Source organism: Pseudorca crassidens, chromosome 21, assembly GCF_039906515.1.
Source record: "Pseudorca crassidens isolate mPseCra1 chromosome 21, mPseCra1.hap1, whole genome shotgun sequence".
Classification (NCBI taxonomy): domain Eukaryota; kingdom Metazoa; phylum Chordata; class Mammalia; order Artiodactyla; family Delphinidae; genus Pseudorca; species Pseudorca crassidens.
This window is the reverse complement of record NC_090316.1, coordinates 34,256,444-34,279,292: the sequence shown is the minus strand read 5'-3', so window position 1 is coordinate 34,279,292 and position 22,849 is coordinate 34,256,444. Positions and strand designations below refer to the sequence as shown.

At 34.2% G+C, this 22,849-nt stretch overlaps 1 long non-coding RNA gene across 1 annotated transcript in view; it reads left to right on the top strand.

Annotated features, from left to right (window-relative positions):
• Positions 1-831: 831 nt before the first annotated feature.
• The window catches only part of LOC137216091 (uncharacterized), a 207,966-nt gene continuing 185,948 nt past the window's right edge, over positions 832-22,849 (top strand). The window contains exon 1 of the long non-coding RNA XR_010939589.1: positions 832-911. This is a non-coding gene — a long non-coding RNA (uncharacterized lncRNA). The remainder of the gene's footprint in view (positions 912-22,849) is intronic.

Genomic DNA, 22,849 nt, shown 5'->3' with positions numbered 1-22,849 from the left:
ACAAACTTTAAACAAAACTTTTAGAACAAGATTCCTCAGAATATTTAATAGGCAAATATAAATTGTTAATTTTCAATTGTGAATAATACACAAATTTAATTATTTGGCCCCAGAGCAGAGCGCTTCTTTCCAGGAATAATTATTATCACTCTACACATTGGTGTCCAATGGAATACAACCTGGGTCATTTTGTTCTACTAAAATTATTATTCCCAAATGTTTTCTTTGTATTTTTGCAGTGTTGTCATAGGATCTGCACATGATTGGAAGAGAGAGAATAATGGGGGGGGGGCTTTTTAGGTGTCCCAAACCCCATGATTCTTTTGTGTTTAAGATAGACAATGTGGAAATATATTTTTTAAAGTCTCATGATAAACTTATTGACCATACTTAATTTGTTGTGGAACCCTAAGCTACGAATAATTTGTTGTGGAACCCTAAGCTATGAAGTAATGTGATTTTAGATATTGATCATTTTTATCATCTACTCAGAGTAAACAGATTGACTTGCTCCAAAATGTTTTAAATATTTTTGCAATTTAGTATATTGGCATGTGTTAAAACATGTAGTATCAATATTTACTATATGCGTGAGACACAAAGAAATGAAAAATGAAGATGGAATAAACATTTTTAAAACTTACATTTTAGCAATGTAAATAAAAGTATAATAAAGAGGAATGATTGATACAATTCAAACATAGTTGTGAACTACTTACTGATCTCCTTATTGCAATAAAATAACCCTATGATCTCATACTGAAAGTAACCAAGTCAGCTGACTCTTAGCATATTTTGAAATTTCCTGGAAGCTTAGTTCATCAGAGTCATGATTTCCAAATTGCTCCTACAAGCTGACTGCTCAGACTTCATGAGGTTGAAAGGACATTTTGGCAACAGTTTGCTTTCAGGTAAATGAAACTGTATTACTTAAATCTCTGTACGGAATATGAAATGTTAAAATGAATTAAGTATGACCGAGTTACTCAAATGTCCTAATTATTTAAACAACATTTTTGGTTAGTTTAACTCTAGACGTATGCCACAGTTTTCTTCCTGTGGAAAAATTAGGTGGGAATTTACCATAAAATATTGTTTCCTCCACGTTCAGTTCAAATGTCACCTCCTCTATCATTCTACTCTTGTAGGCACGGACTTTTCTTCCTGTTGATATGTAGACTACAAAATAACTTTCCAAAAAAAATTCCCTTTCTGTTTAGGTTAACCCTAAACACATGGTAGAAGTAAAGATGGTGTGTGTGTGTGTGTGTGTGTGTGTGTGTGTGTGTGTGTGTGGTGTGGTGTGTCTTTGTGTGTATTCCTGGTAAAGATATGCCCATCAGTTCCTGTTCTACGAATTTGGTTTAACCAGAATATGCATGCATATTAAATGTGTCTTCCTTGTAATTCTATAAGAGACCTCTTTCTCCTGGTGAATGGTATTTTAATATGCTGCTGTTCTTTTTCTAATAATTTCTTTATCATATTTGCATTATTTTTATGAGTGAGAGTTGACTACAGTCATTTATAAGTGTTTTAGAAAGTAAAACAAAAGACAATTGCATTTTTGTATTATACAAAGTTTATTTTGCAGTGCTTTGGCATTCATACAATATTTAGATTATGATTATTAGTCTGTCATTAGGGATTAGATATTTGAAGTATACACAAACTTGAACAAAAATTTTAAGATGTCTGGTTTTTTTCCTAAAAAATGTTATTTATTTCTGTGTTATGTACTTCTTATCTATTTTATGTAGTTCTTACTGGTTTTATGTAGTGTCGTTCTCATATATTTTCTTTGGGTTTCAAGACAATTTTCCAGGACTAATCAATAAAGTAAAGAAGCAAGCTACTGAAATAATACAAAATACAATAACATTTTTTTCTGATTAAAATAGCACACAAGCACACCCACACATTTTGGAGGAACATCTTGAAAAATAATTTCCCATCTTTAGCATTATTTTTGGACAGTAAAGATGGTCACTGAGTATGTTTAGTGTTTATCTATTATAAAATTACTCTTTTAGTTTTGAAATGTGAAAATAAGTAAGGTATAATAATGACACGAAAAATGACATCATTATTGCGTGTGTTTATTAAGATTTAAATCCAACAGTGAGGTTGAAACATTGGAAGGTACTAAAACAAAATTGAAACAGATATTGTACTAGATTAGAGGAATTGTGGAACTTATTCTTTGTCCAGACGTTTTTAATTAGTTCTTTTTTTTAAATGTAAACATATTATCAAAAGACTTTTTGTCATGTGTTGAGCAAATTTTGAATCAAAATGTTTTTATAGAGAGTGATTTAACATGATCAGCATGTCATTGATATCGTTAAGGGACTGTTTACTTCCTTGGAGGGAGCATGTTATTTCTCTAGGAGTATTTACTAAACATCACTTGTAAAGAGGTTGGATAGACATAAAATTACTCAATATGCTCATTCAAACATATTGGATAGCAATTAATTCAATATTTTGTAGCATTTTTTGATATAAGTCCCAATATTACTATTTCAATTTGCAAATATTGATAATAAATGTGCAAAAAAATTTAAATGTGTGTTTAAAACATATTTGACCAGATCTTATCAGAACACGAAATATATTCAGTGAAAATTTTAATCAGTCTTTTGTATATTGTATCATTTTACCAATGATATACAGTTATATAATTTAACTCTTAAGAATGAACTGCAAATCTCCATGTTATTTGTCATAGTTACTACTTTGAATTTTAATTATTTAAATTCTGTCTTGGAGGAATGTCAGCATAGTAACTTGCAAAAGGATGAACATAGCTGGGTATCATTTTTTTATGTGTAGAATATGGACCCATATGATAGATTTTTAAGGTATTGATGACGACTTATGCGAAAAAAATTATAAAACTTAGTCCACATTTGCAAATAGGGACAAATCTTCAGATATAACTGAAAAATGTATGTATTGTCAACATTTTTAATTTTTTTTCAAAAGTGAGTGGTAAGCATTTAATTTTTTCTTGTTTATGTACTTCTCATTCCAACAATGAACTCTCAGCTAATGCTGATGGAATGAAGTCCTAAATAAGACTCCATAATAAAAAGTTTTCAAGCTCTTTTTGCTTTGCCTCATTTTCCCTTATTTTTTAAATAGTTATGTCATCTATACATGGAAAGGAAGATGAATAGTAATGATTTTCTTGCTAGATCTTCTAATTTTAATTAAAATAGCCTTGAAATATTCTGAGAAGCATCATTTGGTGTTCAGTTTGCTCAGCATTCTGGAAGCATTATATGGCATGTAACATAGTTTCTTTGTATTTGATACAGAAACTCTACTGAATTTGTCTCTTCTTTCCTAGGTATTCTAAACTTTCCTATCCAGAGAGGAGGGGTTTTTTTGTTTGTTTTTGTTTTTTTTTTCCCATTTAAGAAAACCAAAGTGAGAGAGAAAGTAAATAGTAATTAGTTAAGAGCTTCTGTGGATTCACCTCTCTTTTGGAAAATAAAAGGAAATAAACCATTGTTTAAATGTCCCTTTCATATTGCAAAAATAATAGTGCAAAATATCTACCTATTTTTTTTAACAGCTGGGCTCACTACAAACTTTGAAAGACTACAGAGAAACAGATTGAGACCTCGCGAAGCTGTACATGTCTTACTCATGCATTACACGTGGTCTAGTCGTAAGGGAGTCAGACATTTTTAACCTAGGTATTTAAGAAGACTAAATTATATATAAACTTACTCCAGATTAAATTTTGAGGTTAAAATAAAACCAAAGCCCACCTGATCAAATATCCTGGTTCAGAGGATATAAAGACTTTGATAATTCAATGAAAATTTACCCCAGAATTCAAGTGCTACTGGATTTCATTCTGTGAGTTGGTCTCTATGTTTTCATATCAGTTAGTTCTTAGTAGACTGATACATATAATGTTATTGGGAGATATTCTCCACCTTTTGACACCTTTTTGTTGACTTTCTTATTTACTTTAATGTTCTAGTATTTGAACTTCCCAAGTGCATGCTTTGCAACTTTTTTTTATCTCCTTTTCTACATTATTTTTAATGTCTTATGTATTATGGTTATATGTTTACTTTGTCAAAAAATTGTTATTTCCACTTTGGAAAATGTGTTAAAACTTCTAGCTATTAGAAAGTTTTATGTTTGTGTGTGTGCATGTGTGTGTGTTTTCCCAATCTCTCCTCAAATCAATCTCTTGTTCCTATTTTTCTCTATATCTAATTTATTCAGATTCTGGCAGGCTATGATGATCTGTTCTATTTCTGGTTTATGGCTGTTTTCAATACAGTAAGCTAGTAGCTTTGGATTTCTTAGAAATTAAATTGAAAACTTTGTTTCCATTGGGTTTCAACTTATTGATAAGCATATCATTAGTTTTGCTGTAAATTGCTGAAAACTTATATAATAGTTTTTAGATTAACAGAACAATTTTCCAGTCAGTAATATAGTCTGGAACAGTAAGGGGTGTTGCCGGTATTGAAGTGGTTTAATGGTTGATGATATAAGATGGGACATTAAAAGTTTTCCTTGTGTAACTCATTTTATTACAGTATCAATATTTTTCTTTCATGTGTGCTGTATTTCTCCTAATGGAAGCAGGGAATTCCAATGGAAAGCACATCAGACAGAGAATGGAGTGAAGTATATTCTGTATCAGTTCTGTTACTGACTGTTTGAATGTTTAAATGTGCTTGCTATTTTGCCAATTTAAATCCTATTAAGATGAAATACTAAAAAGCATAGAGAGTTTTGAGATGATTGGGAGGAATAAAGAAAAACATTTTATTTGTTATAATTATCATCTGTGAAAGGCTGCCCATCATGATAATATAAAATTTATTTATGTGATTATTTTATCTTAAAATTATTCATAACAATCATATGAGTCTTAAATGATTTATTTCATAATAAATAATATCTATTTTCTATGTTATACTTTTATAACATCCTTAAACTCTTTTCTATCTCTAAAGTATTAACCAGTTAGGGACTTCCCTGGCGGTCCAGTGGTTAAGACTTCACCTTCCAATGCAGGTGGTACGGGTTCGATCCCTGGCTGGGGAGCTGAGATCCCACCTGCCTCACGGCCAAAAAACCAAATCATAAAAGAGGAGCAATATTGTAACAAATTCAATAAGGACTTTAAAAATGGTCCACATCAAAAAAATATGTTTTAAAATAAATAAAATGTTAACTAGTTAATGAGATATAAGCCATAAATTTGTAGCATGAAATATTAAATTCACTTTCCTTTTAATTCTATTGGCTCATAGCTATCCTTTCAAAGAGTAAGGTTGAAATAAAACTCCAGAATTATTTAAGGACGTGATCACCCTGGTCTTCTTTACATAAAAAATGCGAAAATGAAGATTGATGATTACAGTGATTGATTTTCATATTATAGTAATGAATATGTACCTATTCTTATATTTTTATTAATTTTTTTAAAGGAAGAAGTGTTTTTTTAAACTGTAGAGCAAGAGAATTTTTTATATTCTAATGAGTAATGCAATATAATTGTATTTTGAATTATTAACTTTTTCTTACATTAATCAGTGTTTTCCTGTGGTCAGAGCCATATGCTTGAAATTTGTATAGTGACTGTACTTAAATACAGAATGTTTATACTGTCTGTGTGGAAAGCAGAAGGTATAATTATTATATAACAATACCTCTGGGTGCTTGAAGGCACATGGCTGCATCTGGCACAGATATTCTCTTTAGGGATGTTATTAGGTCATGATAACTATTATACCCCCATGGCGTGTTATTATTTAAGCTTATTCTTACCCCTAAAATCTACTACTGAAAAGTCTATGCTATCACAAGCTATAATATCACTGATTTAATGACATATTTTTTCTTTTCTTGTTTAATTATATCAAAAGCTATCTAAAGTTGTTTTCGGAGAGTTTGTTACTAGTAAGTAAACTTGAAAATGGAATGATTAAATCTCCCGCTCTGTAGTGGATTTTTCTGTTAACTCCTTTTAGTTCTTCCGGTTTTCGTTTATGGTATATTGATGTTAGAATCTGGTAGCTTACACAGTTAGTATTGATATAGCTTCCTATAGAATTGTCTCAATCATTTTTTTTTCTTTTTTTAACATCTTTATTGGAGTATAATTGCTTTAAAATGGTGTGTCAGTTCCTGCTTTATAACAAAGTGAATCAGACATACATATACATGTCCCCATATCTCATCCCTCTTGCGTCTCCCTCCCTCCCACTCTCTGATCCCACCCCTCTAGGTGGTCACAAAGCACCTAGCTGATCTCCCTGTGCTATGTGGCTTCTTCCCATTAGCTATCTATTTTACATTTCGTAGTGTATATATGTCCATACCGCTCTCTCACTTTGTCCCAGCTTACCCTTCCCCCTCCCCATATCCTCAAGTCCGTTCTCTAGTAGGTCTGCGTATTTATTCCCGTCTTGCCCCTAGGTTCTTCTGACCATTCTTTTTTTTTTTTTTTTTTTTAAGATTCCATATATATGTGTTAGCATACGGTATTTGTTTTTCTCTTTCTTACTTACTTCACTCTGTATGACAGTCTCTAGGTCCATCCACCTCACTACAAATAAGTCAGTTTCGTTCCTCTTTATGGCTGAGTAATATTCCATTGTATATATATGCCACATCTTCTTTATCCATTCATCTGTTGATGGACACTTAGGTTGCTTCCATATCCTGGCTTTTGTAAATAGAGCTCCAATGAACATTGTGGTACATGACTCTTTTTGAATTATAGTTTTCTCGGAGTATATGCCCAGTAGTGGGATTGCTGGGTCGTACAGTAGTTCTGTTTTTAGTTTTTTAAAGAACCTCCATACTGTTATCCATAGTGGCTGTATTAATTTACATTCCCACCAACAGTGCAAGAGGTTCCCTTTTCTCCACACTCTCTCCAGCATTTATTGTTTGTAGATTTTTTGATGATGGCCATTCTGACTAGTGTGACGTGATACCTCATTGTGGTTTTGATTTGCATTTCTCTAATGATTAGTGATGTTAAGCATCCTTTCATGTGTTTGTTGGCAATCTGTATATCTTGTTTGGAGAAATGTCTATTTACATGTTCCACCCATTTTTGGATTGGGTTTTTTTTTAATATTGAGCTGCATGAGCTGCTTGTATATTTCGGAGATTACCCCTTTGTCAGTTGGTTTGTTTGCAAATATTTTCTCCCATTCTGAGGGTTTTCCTTTCGTCTTGTTTATGGTTTCCTTTGCTGTGCAAAAGCTTTTAAGTTTCATTAGGTCCCATTTGTTTAATGTTGTTTTTATTTCCATTACTGTAGGAGGTAGGTCAAAAAGGATCTTGCTGTGATTTATATTATAGAGTGTTCTGCCTATGTTTTCCTCTAAGTTTTATAGTGTCTGGCCTTACACTTAGGTCTTTAATCCATTTTGAGTTTATTTTTGTGTATGGTGTTAGGAAGTGTTCTAATTTCACTCTTTTACATGTAGCTGTCCAGTTTTCCCATCACCACTTATTGAAGAAGCTCTCTTTTCTCCATTGTATATTCTTGCCTCCTTCATCAAAGGTAAGGTGACCATATGTGCGTGGGTTTATCTCTGGGCTTTCTATCCTGTTCCATTGATCTGTATTTCTGTTTTTATGCCAGTGCCATACTGTCTTGATACTGTAGCTTTGTAGTATAGTCTGAAGTCAGGGAGACTGATTCCTCCAGCTCCGTTTTTCTTTCTCAAGATTGCTTTGGCTCTTTGGGGTCTTTTGTGTTTCTATGCAAGTTGTAAAAATTTTTTTTCTAGTTCTGTGAAAAATGCCATTGGTAATTTGATAGGTATTGCACTGAATCTCTAGATTGCCTTTGGTAGGATGGTCATTTTAACAATATTGATCATTCTGATATATCAATTTAACAAATGTATCTCTCTGGAGGGGAATGTTGATAATGGAAGAGTCTATGTCTGTGAGTGTGTGTTTGTGTGGAGGGGGGCTTATAGAAAATCTCTATACATTTCACTCAATCTTGCTATGAATGTGAAAGTGATATAAAACTTCCAGTCTATTAAGAAAAAAGAGAAAAATCCACACAATCATCCCAATAAGTGCACAAAAATCATTAAAAAAAAAATTCAATGAACTTTCATGATAATTGCTGTTAACAGACTAGTTATAGAAGAAAATTACCTCAAAATAAGAAATGCTGCATATGAAAAACCCACAGCTAACATCATATCCCATGATGAAAAAAATGAAAGCTTTTTCTTAATATCAGGAACAATATATTTGCTTCAGTGCAAGCCTTTCCTGGTGAATATTAATTGAACTGACTCCAGTGTGTGTGCTATTAACCCTAAACTATATACTGCTTGAAATTTTGCTCATAAATTTTGTAATTATAGATTAATATTAACTTTTTTTGGATGTTAATTGACATATGTTTCCTCAAATACAATTTTCTTACTGATGCAAATGTCACTTTTAAAATAAATTCTGCCAAGGGAAGGCTTTTGGCAGCCCTTTAGAAGCATCTTCTCTTCTGCCAAAAAATTGCTTGTAGTTTATAAAAGGAAATAGACAAGGAAAATTAATATTTACAATGTCATTTTTAGCAGGGCATATGGGCAGAATTTCTGAGAGAATACCATTAGGAAAATATACATAAGTTCTGCATGTCTAGTAGTTCAATGGGAATGTCCTTGTATCTTTCATATAATATAATGACAAGAACAATCCTATTAAACTGTCCTGCTGTATTCACATTTATAACATGATATTGAATATAATCCGAGTGTGCTATAAATTTAATAAAACAAGTTTCATTCATTAATAACAAAATCAATTTTATATTGAGAGAGAAGGAAGAAAAATACTTATTTTTCTAACCCATGAGACCTTTTCAAAGATGGTGTGATGCTCTAAAATAAATTAGATTATTCTAATGCATGCTCCTATTAAATACCTTCTATTTTAAAAAAATTATAGTTTTCCTACTTCCTCCTCCTAAAAAACACTATTTTAAAAGCCCAGTGATTTTCTACAGAATATTTGAAAAGTGTTACTGAATCTATCTCCTTATCCAAATACTTAGCAAAGATAAATACTTTTAATAGTTAATTTTACAGAATTTATCATTATCATAATCATCATTATTATTCACTTCCAAAAATGAAGGTTTCATTGGAAATAATTCTGGAAATTTTCAAATATTTTATTGTCAGCATTAATTTTGAAATTAGAAAACCTTCCCAAAATCATATAAGGAAATGATTTATATCTCCAAGGAATAGAATTTAATATTTTCAGATTTCTTCAGTGGGAATGTAAATGTCAGCATCTTTTCATACTTTTCCCTTAATCATTTCACATATAATCAAGATGTTTTAAAAAATGTCTAAAATAGTATTTAGACTGACATGTAATGAAATATTCTTAGATACTTGGATATGAATTCAATAGCAATTAAGGGATAGGAAGAGAATTGGAACCAACATACTATGAGGATAGTAACCTTATATGAACTTCTAGAATAAGAGTTGAAAAATTGTAAAAATGGAAAAAAATAATATAATATATAAAATATTCTCCAACCAACTTAATGAATATCTGTCTATCTATGTGTCTATCTATCTATCTCCATGAACTTCCATTTGAGAAATATAAATTTGATAAATATTTGCTTGCTAGCCAGAAATGTGGCTAAGATTATTTGGATATCAACCATCACTCTGACTGAAAAGATTTAGAATGGAATATGATAGAGACCAAAATCTATAGACATACACAGCTAATTGAGAAATAATAACTAGTTAAATTCTCAGATATGTCAAGGATGAATATAACAAAATGGCTGTGCAACAAAAGGGGACCATTAGAAGTATGTGGGAAATAAAGAAGAAAATAATTGCCCTCAGTGCTGTGAATAATGGCAAAATACTGGTGCAAAATATTTACAATAGGAAATACTAAAATAATTTTAATTAAAAGCAAAATCTAAATATGTCAATTGAAAGGGTTCATTTCTATTTTCTTCAACTTCCTGATCCTTCTAAAGTCCGTTGTAATATATGGTTTGGCATATTAATGTTATTCTTTTTATAAAACCTAGGACTTTTAAAATAATCTATTACTTGTTAATCGATTTGCAGTATCTAATTTATCACATGTAAGGTATTATATACAGTAAAGTTTGCTAGAAATTTTTAATATTTTTCTTGTTTATCCATATGTCAATAGCATCTCTGTATAACATTGTTTTAAGAGATATAAAATTTTATAGGATAAAGAACTTGAAAAAGTAATCCATAGTAGAAATATATTTTAAGAAGGTTCATCATTACATCCTTTAAATTAAATTAATTAAAAATGATCTTCTGCTTTAAACTAAAACATTGTCCATAAGCAAAATAAAACTATAATATTTAGTGAGGCTCAGATAGTGGTCCAGTTAATCCAGGAGTTGGGAAATTTCAAACACTGCAGTCATATTTTATTTACATTGTTGACCAATAATGATCTATCCAGAAATAACAGTTTTCATAGCTTTGCCCTCTCTCATTTTATTACAAAAAGCTAGGTCTATGGAGTTAATTGGTGTTATAGACTAAGGTTTATTTTTCTTGATACAGTAACTGTGTCAGTTAGGGTTTGACCATGGGAGCAGGACTTCCATGAGTGAAGTGGTCACAGAGATTTATTATGGAATTTCACCTTGCCCAGCTACGGGAGTTGGTGAACAATCTATGGAAAGATGTTGCCTTTCATCTGGGGGTGCATCTAGAGTTACCAGTGTCATCAGGATCTGCTGTTAGTAAGAAAACTGAACCTGAAATCATGGGGTAGCCAGAACACACTGGGAAACATAAGGAGAACCTGAACCCATGAGGTTAGCCTCAGAGGTGACATGTCATCGCATGCAACCTTAATCTATGGAGTCTATGGAGTCACCTGCTTTACTACTTCACCATGGGGTGAAAAGTGTAGCTCATCCAGGATGTAGAGTGGTTGAGGGAGAACATTCAGTGGGAGAAGAAGGAGCTTTGGGCCTAGAGCACTGCCCCACACCACACACACACACACACACACACACACACACACACACACCACACACAAACACACACACCACACACACACCAGACACACACACACACCACACACACACCACACATGCACACACCACACACACACACCACACAACAAACACACACACACAACACCACACACACAACACACACATACAACACACACACAACACACACACACAACACACACATACAACACACACACACACAACACACACACATACACAACACACACACACACGCCAGTAGCTAAGGCAGCAGATCATTGACAACATGAGCAACATGAGGGGCCCTTCTCCAACCTTCAGAATCTAGTGGACGTCACTTTCCTCTGCTGTGCCGTCTTACACCCATTTCTCTTGTGGCTGATTCTACTCCAGAACTTTACAGGGAAAGGAATTGTGGGCATGTAGTAAAAGCTTATTATTTAAGTTGACAAAGATCAAAACCACCACAGGGAAAGTAATTGCTTAACTTGTTTTCAATAATAAAATTATTGAATAATAAATAATTTTAAATAATTTTAAATTTTTAAATAATAAAATTAAATTTTAAATAATAAAATTTTTTAAATAATAAAATTTTAAATAATAAATAATAATTTTAAATAATAAAATTTTAAATAAAATTTTAAATAATAAATTTTAAATAAAATAAAATTTTAAATAATAAAATTTTAAATAATAAAATAATTTTTAAATAATAAAATTTTTTAAAATAATAAAATTTTAAATAATATTTAAATAATAAAATTTTAAATAATAAAATTTTAAATAAAATATTTTAAATAATAAAATTTTTAACTAATGAAATAATATTATTTAAATATAAATAATAAAATTTTAAATAATAAATTTAAAGTAAATTTAAATAATAAAATTTTTTAATAATAAAAAATTTTAATAATAAAATTTAAATAATAAAATAATAAAATTTTAAATAATAAAATTTTAAATAATAAAATTTTTAAATAATAAAATTTTTTTACCATATACTTGTCAAGAAAAAAAGAGGATTGTATAGTTGAAGATGCAATATAATGACAATAATTAATTGAATAAAAGACAGAAAACTCTCATGATAAAAGCAGGTATAAGATATGGTGGGATGGGGAATGATTTTTATTTTCCTTTCAATATTTTTGTTTTATATCCTCCAATAAGCAAAAAGTGAAATAATGGTATTTCGCACTTTAGTGAAAAATGTTACTCAGGCCTCTAGTGCAGAAAATAAAAATAATTTTGCATAAGGATATTTCTCTACTGATATAAATGATACCATATGTGTGACCTGGTGATTATTCTTAAATGGTTCAGCTTTGACTGTTCTTGTGTTTTTCTTTTATTATCAGTTTCTGCATTCATTCACACATCTCTTTCCAGGAAGTATGTCTGACATTGCAAGGAAAGACCTGGCCTAATTCCTTTTCTCACTCTGAAGTTTTTTTGCACTAATGCTTTTAAAACTATGGCGGCATTCATCAATGAAAGGCTCTTCATTCTCAAAACTTAGAATTTGACTTCATTTCAACCTCAGAGTTATCATCTACTAATAGTGCCCCTTCCTTTAGTGCAGTCCATGGAGGTTTAGAGAAGAGACGGTCCAGTGAACACCTCCTGGGGAACATATTCAGGTGGTGACTACTCAGCGCTCCATTCTGGGGTTGTTACCTCTTTGAGTCTCCAGATTCCTACCTTGACCTGGTGGATTGTGTTCGCCAAAGCTCTAGCATCCTCACCACATTTAATGCAGACTATTTCTTTTTTCCCTGGTCTTAAGAAACCACAATGGCAAAATATTATGACCAGCCGCTCATTTCCAGAGTTCCCTGCCCGATCATGGAATCCCATGCTATAAGTTACAGCCCCACTACCAAGGCATTCTCCCTTATTCCGTCATATTTTTGTCTCTACCACTTAACACTGCCCCAAATATTTCCCCACTTACTTCAAGTATTTTGGTCTTTGAACCACTTCTTTCCAGAGCTGAGTTCATACTTCCAGGCTCTGGCTGTGCTGAGAACTGACCCTGCCATTTTCCTGAAGGCAAAGAGAGAGAGTGAGTGTGGATGTCGAGGTGAAAGAGTAAAACCTTAGACAAATGCTCCATTTGTGATTGTCACAGAGTCTTCAGACAAGACTATTCTGCTTGGCCCAGTGGGATTGGGATCCTTCTGTCAGCCAGAGAGTTTCAGGGAATTTTGGTTGTTAAAGATTCCCACACCCTGAGCATAGCATTTTCTTTTTGTCTTTGCGAGACCTGCAAAGTCATGAAAACAGTCACCCACATCATAATCCTTCATAAGTGTCATAACCCTTAAATCAGCAAGTGCAACAGCTGCTTGATCTTCTGATGCCTTGACTTCTATCTATGCCCCAAACCAGTTCACAAAGTTGGAAGCTTTAATAACGGGTTATTTTATGGCATGCCATAACTGCACCACTTAAAAAAAGGTGAAGGGGTCTTGTTGCTTCCAGATAGGTGAGATATCCCATCCAAACGCCCATTATGAGTGGTTCACTTTCAGGACCATTCCTGGTACTGTCTTACTCTGGGTTCCCTAGTAAACGGAGCAAAAGAAAAATCCGTATTTGATGTCTGAATACAATCCCAGGTGAACAAAAACAGGGGAGGGAAAGAGAGTGTGTCAGGGAAAGAGGGAAAGTAAATTCAAGGAGGTGTCTGGCTAAACTGCTCATAGACTTTCAAAATATTACAGTTATTTGGGTACATAGAGGGGTTTTATGGCTACTGCACGTTATAATCAGCTGTCAGGGAGAAGGAGTGTATGAGTTTAACTTCTCAATTCCGATTGTCTCCTTTCTTTCACTAACAAAGTTCACTTCATCATGCATTATTTTTCCTTCTCTTCTATGTTGAGTTATAAGGTCCTTCTGTACAGATTCTGGGGAAAATGAGGGACTCTGTGTTCTGAGAATTTTTATGTTATTGGACCCAGGTGTTGGTAGTGCCTGGGCTCTGACCAAAGTGGGCACAAAAAAGACTGAGCCAAAGCCATCCTTATCCCGTGGAGGAGGCTAAAATAGCCAGTAGTATTAAATAGGGAACGATATAATCAACCTTCCAAGTGCAGGCACTTCTGAGATGGAAAGGGGTTATTATTAATGACACTAAGTATAATAATTATACTAATGACATAGGCATAAACTGGGTTGGGCACACACTATGAGGCATTTACTATTATTATCCACTTTTATAGGTGAGGAAATTGGGTTACAGTATCCTGTTGTATGGGGTGGAATTTGTTGGAAGTACAATAAATATAACCCCTCCTTCTCTATCCTATTTAAAAATTGGTAGTAAAAGAATAAGTAGATGAAAAATAAGAATATAACTAATATTGATCAAAGTGATACTTGAGAATTTGGCTTAGACTTGGAATACTCTTGTATTTTAAATACTCGGTATAAAAATAGTATTCAACTGATTAGATACAAGTCCCATGGGGTAGAGCCTTTATGGCTAACTGGAAGCATGTTAGAGAGTAGTTAAAAGTGTTTTGTTTAGTCTTCCTTAGTGGTGGTCCTAAAGGAGAGTGGTAGATCAGTAAGTTGACAAATCTTGCCAACTTCTTCATCCTAAAGCCACATGAGCAGACTGGTAGAATCCAAGAGTCTTAGCTTGAAGCTCCCTCTACATGGAGGGACATATTAGGAAAGAGATCCTCCAAGAAGAGATGTTCAAATAGTTTACCAAAATTATCACATCACAAAAAAGATGCTGTAATAGGTTTCCAGGTGTTAATTTTTTTTGCATATAACAGAAGGTGATATAGTCCTATCAGTGGAATTGTTGGACCAAAGTGTATGCATCCTTTTTAAATCTGGGTTCATAATACCAAGTGTGCTTGGTAAAAAGGTTGTGCCCATTTATACTCCTGTTCACACAAGGTAGATACTAAATATATTTTACAGTTACTAGAACACGGACACTGACCAATTAGAACAGATGCTGGTAACAGTTGGAACATATGGTCACACTGCCGCATTGTACCTCAATATCGGCCCGGCACAAACAGTACATGAAAAGGACAAATTCCCCCACTCACTTGTCAAGATGGGGTAGTATCTAACTTTGATTTGTTTCCAATTCAATACAGGAAAAATGGTGTATCACTGTTATTTGATTTGCATGTCTTTAATTAGGAATAAGTATGAGAATTTTTTAAAATTTCACTCACTATGTACTTTTAAATCTACCATATTGGCTTCATTTGTCCATTTTTCCTCTCGTATGTTTCATATTTTTTAAATTAATTTATGAGTTTCTGGCAAGCTAAAGAGCTTAGACTGATATCCTTCATATATGTTACAAATTCTCTTCATACAAATATATTAGTTTTCATGATACTTTTGCTCTACCGGATTTTCAAAAAAAAAGTTTATTTTACTTAGTCATATCTTTAGTGCATTCTTTATTGCTTCTTGGTTTTCTTTTTTTTTTGAAATCTCTTTTTAACCTGATGATTAAAAACCCAAATAGTTTTCTTAGTACTTATGTAAAAACATTAGCTAATCCATATAGAAATCATTTTGGTGTAAAGATTAAATTAGTGATCCAACACTTTCTGAAAAGAGCATGCAAGCTACATGCCCCATTACCATTTATTGTATAACTCATCTCTTTTATCACTAATTTAAAGTAGGTCTTTATCATTTACTAAATAAAAATAGCTCTCAGTGTGGACTCATACTTTATTTCTACTCTAACAAATCCCTACGGTCGTAATCATGATTCCGAACAATGTCAATGCATTCACTCATTTGATCTATACTACAGAAATGAAAGTGGTTTAATTTCTATACCAATACAACTACTCACAACAAATATACTAAGTAAACTTCAAGATTCCTTTGTAGTTATTTTGTCCTAATAATAAATATCCCATTGAGAGTGAACATAGTGTTGTGTTTTAAAGTTAACTAAAGTAGTTCTTCATATGTGTGGTTATGTTTTGAATTTGATACAGGTTTTCTTTTTTTGCTGTTTTAAAGGTTCATTATAAAGTTTTTACCCTGATTTTAAATTTATTTTACATTTCAGAAAATGTATCTTTTGAACATGGACATCATTAACATGTTAGGTCAAAATTATCTTCTATCCAATTTTACCCACCTTCTTAATAAGCATTTATACTGATTTCTGATTTGTAAATGCTTTCTGTCTCTTGTATTTTTTTGCAAAAGTAAACGGATACATTTCAATATGTTTAATTGCTTTTAGTATTCTGCACATTGCTGTTTTTCACTCTCCCTTAGCCGATTCTGCTGATGTAGATCCTTCTTATTATTTCTACTGCTGCACAGAACCTCATTGTGTGGATGTGAACCAAGTCTTCTATACATGGGTGTCTGGGTGTTTTCCAGTATATTGCTATTACAGATTCTGCTACAATATTTTTTTTCAAAAATTTCAAGGTATATCCTTAGATTTACGCCTAGAAGTGGGATATCTGGGTCCAAGGGGGTGTGTGTGTGTAGCTTCATTGGATGCGCTAAATTTCCCTCTCTAGGCGGTCCATGTTGCATTCCTGCAAGCAGTGCGTGGGCAAACCACATTCCCCACAGCTGTGCCTCCTTAGTTTGCTCTGAAGCCTTAAGCATTTCTATAATCTACTAGGAGAACAATTTTTATCCTTGGGTACTAGTTTTACTTTGCATTTTTTTTATGTGTGAAAGACCATTTGAGTGAAGCGACTGTTCATGTTCTTTACCAATTTTCTGCGTTTTTCTCCTTGACTCTGAAAACATATTCTATACGTTAGGATGTTTGGTTTGGTTTTTGATTTCTCATATCTGGTGCTGCTATTGACCAGTCTGATGATGTTGGAATCAAGTAGCTTTTTGGATGGCTGTTCTTTTCTCTGGAAGCTTTACAAATGTGTTAATTTTCTTAAATTTAACTAAAAGTTGTCTGCTTCTGTAATTGTCCTTATCTCTTCTTTGGCATTTTTTGAGCCTTTTAAATGGAAATTTAGTCTTTATTTAATTCTGGAAAATTTATCACCATGTTTCTTCGAGTACCTTTCCATCTACATTTGTGATATTTTTCCTTCAAAACTCCTACCCTCTGGTTGCATTTATTTTATATTATGTTTTTCTTTATCTTCTCGAACTGCCTTCCAAAGTATTCCTCTCTCTCATCCTTCTGTTTATTAATTTCTTTGCTGCAAAATTCATTCCAATGTTTTTCTCAACGATTTTGTCCTTTACTTCAACAAATAAATTTTCTTGTTAATATTTCCATAAGTCTTTTTTATTTTCTTGTTTTTTAGTCATATTGCTAATAAATCTCCTTATTTTCTAGGTATTTTTTTTTCTGCCTATTTAAAATTCTTGGTGTACATGTTTCACTAATTCTGCTTTCAGTGGTGTACCTGGTTCCAATCTGCTTTCTATCTTTTGAGGGGCTGTACTTTTCAGCCAGTGGTCTGCTTATAGCCCGTAAGCTCTTGCTCTGCTAGACACGGCAGCTCTCTTTTGTGAGAAAGTACCCGGGAAGATTTGAAGCCAGGGTTACCATTTATATTCAGTTTAAAGATAAGGGTGTGTTGAAGAAGAAAGATGAGAAGAAGCCCCACAGAACAATTTCCCAGGCCCCGGAGACGATTGCTAATCTCTCCCTTTTACAGCCATCCCGTTTGCTTCCTCTGGTCCCAAAGGTTTACCTCAGGGAGAGCAGCTGCCTCAGAAAGGGTAGGGGGATGCCTGTCCCAGTGCCTCTCTTCAGCCCCTCCCTGTTTTCCTCAACTCCTGGCCCTGACGTGGGTTGTATTACACCCCTGTCTGTGGAACATTAGCCCCATTACCTGACCTGAACTGGCCACATATTTCTGCCACAGTGGAAAAACCAAGAGCGGAACTTAGACAAATTTCTCTTGTGTGTCTTTCCACCACTTCCTCAAGCACGTGCTGCCCACTCCACACACTGCCCCCAAGGCGATACCACTTCCAGTGTCACTGGGTGTTTCTCATTTCTTGGTTTGCTTTCGGAATTCTAGTCTCCCTTGTGTTTTGTCACTTCTTTAGACTGACTTTGGAGTAAAAGGACAGTAGCTCGTACTGGTTTATCTTCTTAAAGAAATAGAAGCCACTTCTTATATTTTTGTTTGCTGACTAGTTCGCCCGACTTCTGCTAGCCACCTAAACCCTATCTGGTTACTGATACACTTAGGGACGCAGACCCTCGGATACTAACCCCAGAAGCGTCCAGTCAGCATCTCTGGGGCTGTGGTTCAGAGCCTGTGCATTTAAAACTCCCCAGGTCCTCCTGATGACCAGCTCCACTTGGCAACCAGTTGTCTAGACTGTAGGATCGAGCAGTTAATTTATTACTCTTCATAAATACATATCTTTTCTTCTTATTGTAAACTAAGTTATCAATTTGATAGACAAGACTGTGAGACACACAGACACATACAACACACACACAACATGGATAATTTAATGTGTGCTGAAAATTATTAATGCCATAGGTCAAGTCTAATACAGAATTCTCTGCTTTGTTCCCCTTTTTTTCAACCCTAAACATTCAGTTGTGGGTTTTGTTGATACATGACTATAGTCCGAATTCCACACTCTTTATTTCTTTCATTTAGTCTACAAATATTTACCACTTACTATATGCCAAACATTGTTTTAGGTGCTAGGATACAGTAGTGAACAAGATAAAGGCATTACTGTCGTGGCACATTCTGCAAGGAAAGGGAGATATGCAATAAACAAACAAACAGACTTAGACTACATCAGGTAGTGGTAAGAGCTATGAAGAAACAAAATAGCTAGAGAGTATGAGGTGTGCTATTTTAGACAGGAATGTTAAGGGCGGCCATCATAAGGAAGTGATGTTTTGTATAGAACCTAGAAGTGAGGGCTCCACTCACGCATGCAGGTGGGGAGAGCAGCAAGAGTGAACACTCGCACAGCTTCTCTTCTCTGCCCCCGACTTCTTTCACACAAGGACCCCTGTGGAGAAGGTGGTACACTAGGATAACAGCTCGTGGCCCAACTGTCCCGGGGTCCATCCTGACCTTTGAGAACCGTGCGGGGAGGGTCAATATCTGAGTATTTGTTAGAGCAGTTCCTGACACCAGGCTGGGAAGCTCTGTTCTGGGTCCTTGTAAAGGTACATGTAAAGGTATAGGAGTTTGTTCTGAACAGGGGGAAAATACTGGATGCCTTTGTGTTTAGGACTTTAGCTGACAATTTCTCACCAAGATTACCAAGAATCTCATGGAGCCAGAGTGTTTTTTCAGATCCTATCTTTTTTCACTTCTCCACATTTCATACTCCTCCTGTCCAACTTTTTTTTTTTGAAAGCTTTGTTCTCCTGTGGAACCACCCTCTCTTATTCCTCCTCTCTATGCCCATGACTTTTGACCACTATTTGTTACTAACTTTTTTTGCTACCCCTTCATTTTGATGCTCCCCCGGGCTCTGTCTTTAGAGTTCGCTTCTCTTAATACATCATATCCAAATATATGAGTTTGAATACGTGGATACGCTAAGGACTTTTCTGATTTTTGTCTCTAATTCAGATCTCTCTCCCGAGTTAAAAAAATTCTGCATCGACACTTAAAAATAACATATTCACCTTAAGATCATTAGGTTCAGGCTAAAACTAACAATTCCTTGAAGCAAGGAAAGTACTCCTCTCTGTGTGTTTCTATCTTTTGGAATAGGACCTTTGACTCAGAACTGTCCCAGGTCACAAACATGTACGACTATCACCTCTCGTATGCTTCGTACAAATCAGTGACTGTGCTTTCTTGTCTATTCGTTCTCTAAAATATTGCTTGTGAACCCCCAACATTTTCTCCATTGTTACATCCATATTGGAGTCATGATCCTTTCCATAAAACTCTTTAAAAACAATGGATTCATATACGATGAACATTAAGCGTATTAAACTTCATATGTGACAAGAGAAGGAGGGATTGTTGGGGAGGGCGGCAAAGAGAAGGAGTGAAGCCCATGGCAGTCATGCCTCCATTTCAGTGGTGAGCATGAAACAGGATTTGGAGTCTGTTTTTTTCATTCTTAGGTCCCAAATGCCTCCCCTTATGTATGTAGTTTTCATACGGTAGGGACCCGAACCGTAAGCTAGCGACTTACATCTGGCACTAAGCAAAACAACAACAGCAAAATAAAACGAATAAAGCCCCTCTCTCTACTAGCACAGGAAGACAACTTAGCTATTGTTAACTAATTCAACTATTCAACCGATATTTACTAAGTATGCGATAGTGCCAGCCATCATTACAGGCTCTAGAAATGTGGTAGTGAACAACATAGGTAAAATCCCAGCTAGCAAAAGCTTTATTTTGCATTTACAGAGAGATGATACTTTGGTTTTGAGTATGTCATATGTCTAAATTTTCTGGGATGTATTGACTGGGTGTTATTCCTACCTTAGGTTGTAAATTTAGAATCAAACCCTTTTGTGTAAATGACTCCATTGTAACCTACTTATGATTCTCCCTGCCTCAGCTTCTAACTGGCTTCACTCTTTCAATCTATTAATGTCTCAAATAAATGTCAGTGAGCTATCTTTAACAAATCAAATATTGCGTTCCTCATTTTCCCGGGACTCCTCATTTATTCTAAAAACAAAATCCATACTCCTTATTGCTTTCAGCCTTGCTTATGTTCCCAACCTTATTTCTCAATGATCTCCCTTTTGAAGTTCAAGCTCTAGAGTCTCTGATGTGCCCTTAACCCCTGACCTCAGGCGATCTTTCAGGATCTGGTATTTTCACGTCCTTGCCTGTGATACTCTACACTGAGAGTCTTCCTGACAAAATACTACTCAGATTTTCACTCAAATATCTTCTTCTTTTCTCTGCTGCCTACTTGTACCCTCCTCCTCTAGGAAGATGGAGGGGCTCCTCCTCTTGTATTCCCAAACTGTTAGCACACCCCTCTACTATAATATATACTTTATACTGTAATTCTTAGAATGTTTTTCTCCTCTATAGTCTATTACTTTTCCTTTAAAAAAAGACTTTATTTTTTTCTAGCAATTTTAAGTTCTCAGGAAAATGGAAGGGCAGGTACAGAGGTTTCCCCTGCCTCCACACATGGGTAGCCTCCTGCCGTATCAACATCCTCTACCAGAGTGGTGCATTTGTTACAAACTAATGGAACTACATTGACACATTATTACCACCCAGAGTCCATAGGTTCCCTAGGGTTCACTCTTGGTGGTGTGCATTCTGTAAATTGGGACGAATGTGTAATGACATGAACCCACCATTGTTCACTGCTCTAAAAATCCTCTGTGCTCTACTATTCAGCCTTCCTCCCTCAACCCCTGGCAGCCACGGGTCTTTCCAGTCTATATAGTTTTGTGTTGGTTTTATTTTGATGACAAATACTTATCTTTTCATATCCTTGTATTTCTGTCATCAAGCTCAGTGCCTGGTGTGTGTGTGTATATATATATATATATCCACAGATACTGATATTTGGGAAAGAACACAGTTTCTCCTGTGATAAGTTGAGTACAAAATTTGCACCTAACCTATGCTTGAATGTATGATTAGTCAAACAGCTCATAAGAAAGCAGGTACAAGAAAAGAATATGTTTTTAAAGAAACTGTGAAGGGAGTAGAAACAGGATACAGAGAGAAAAAAAGATAGTAGAGTTAGAAGGAAAGAGAAAGAGAGAATACAGACAGAGAAAATAGCTTGCGTCGGTCAAGGATAAAGCTGGATAATTTTACGTCAACAACCACCATACCACCACCACTTCCCCAAAAGAGGACGCCTCTGCCTTCTGAAAGCTTTATAGACTGATAGGTTCCCATTGTAATAGATTTATTTTACAGGCATGGTGAATAACAAAAATATAGAATGCATTTATTTCTTCATGAGGACATTAAATATTTTAATACTCTGTAAGCAAATAGTCTTTTGATTTGTGATATTATTTAGGGGAATTATGCATAATTCAGCTCATGTTGATATAAACAATAATAATTGATGCTTTATAACGTATTATATAGTCTAAAAAACACTTCAGTATATACTCTGTACATTAGTCCTAGTAAAATCGTTAAGAGTCTGTCTTTTCCAGACAAAGAAATGGGCACAGGAGAAGCTGACTGACTGATCAGCAGAAACGCCACACCTAGATCAGGTCAACACTTCCCAGGTCAATTCCATGGCATCGCCTCTTGCCATAAAATCATCTCATTCAAACATCTTCACCAGCTGCTTCAAATAAAGTTGGCATATATGTAACTCATTTATTATTCAGAATTCCCCAACACCTGTAACCTGAGAGTGGGTTCTCAGAAGAAGTCATTGCATGAATTTGTTGTGTAAAAGCTAATACTTTAAATTGAGAGTATATGTGTTGCCACTTTTAATTGGCAAATTGACCACCTCCAAGAAGATTGCATTCAAGTTCATAGTGTCAGTTATTATCTCTGTGAGAACAAACACTTAAAGCCAGTGAAAATTTTCAATTTTTGATATTTATAATTTATTTTCATGTGATTCAGTGTTATTTTGAAATACCAGTTTGCCTGAAACAATTTTATGAAAGATAGGAATGCTTTTCTGAAATAATACTTTGATAAACTTTTGCTACAGAAAGTTAATTTTTCTAAAGTTCTAAATTTTAATACATATATGTTAGTTTAAATTAAATATGAAAGTAAACACTTATAATTGGCTAACTTCGCTGACTTTGTAAGGAACATTTAGGGAAATATATTTTGTATTACTTTCAATTGTTTAGTAGCAGCATGAGGT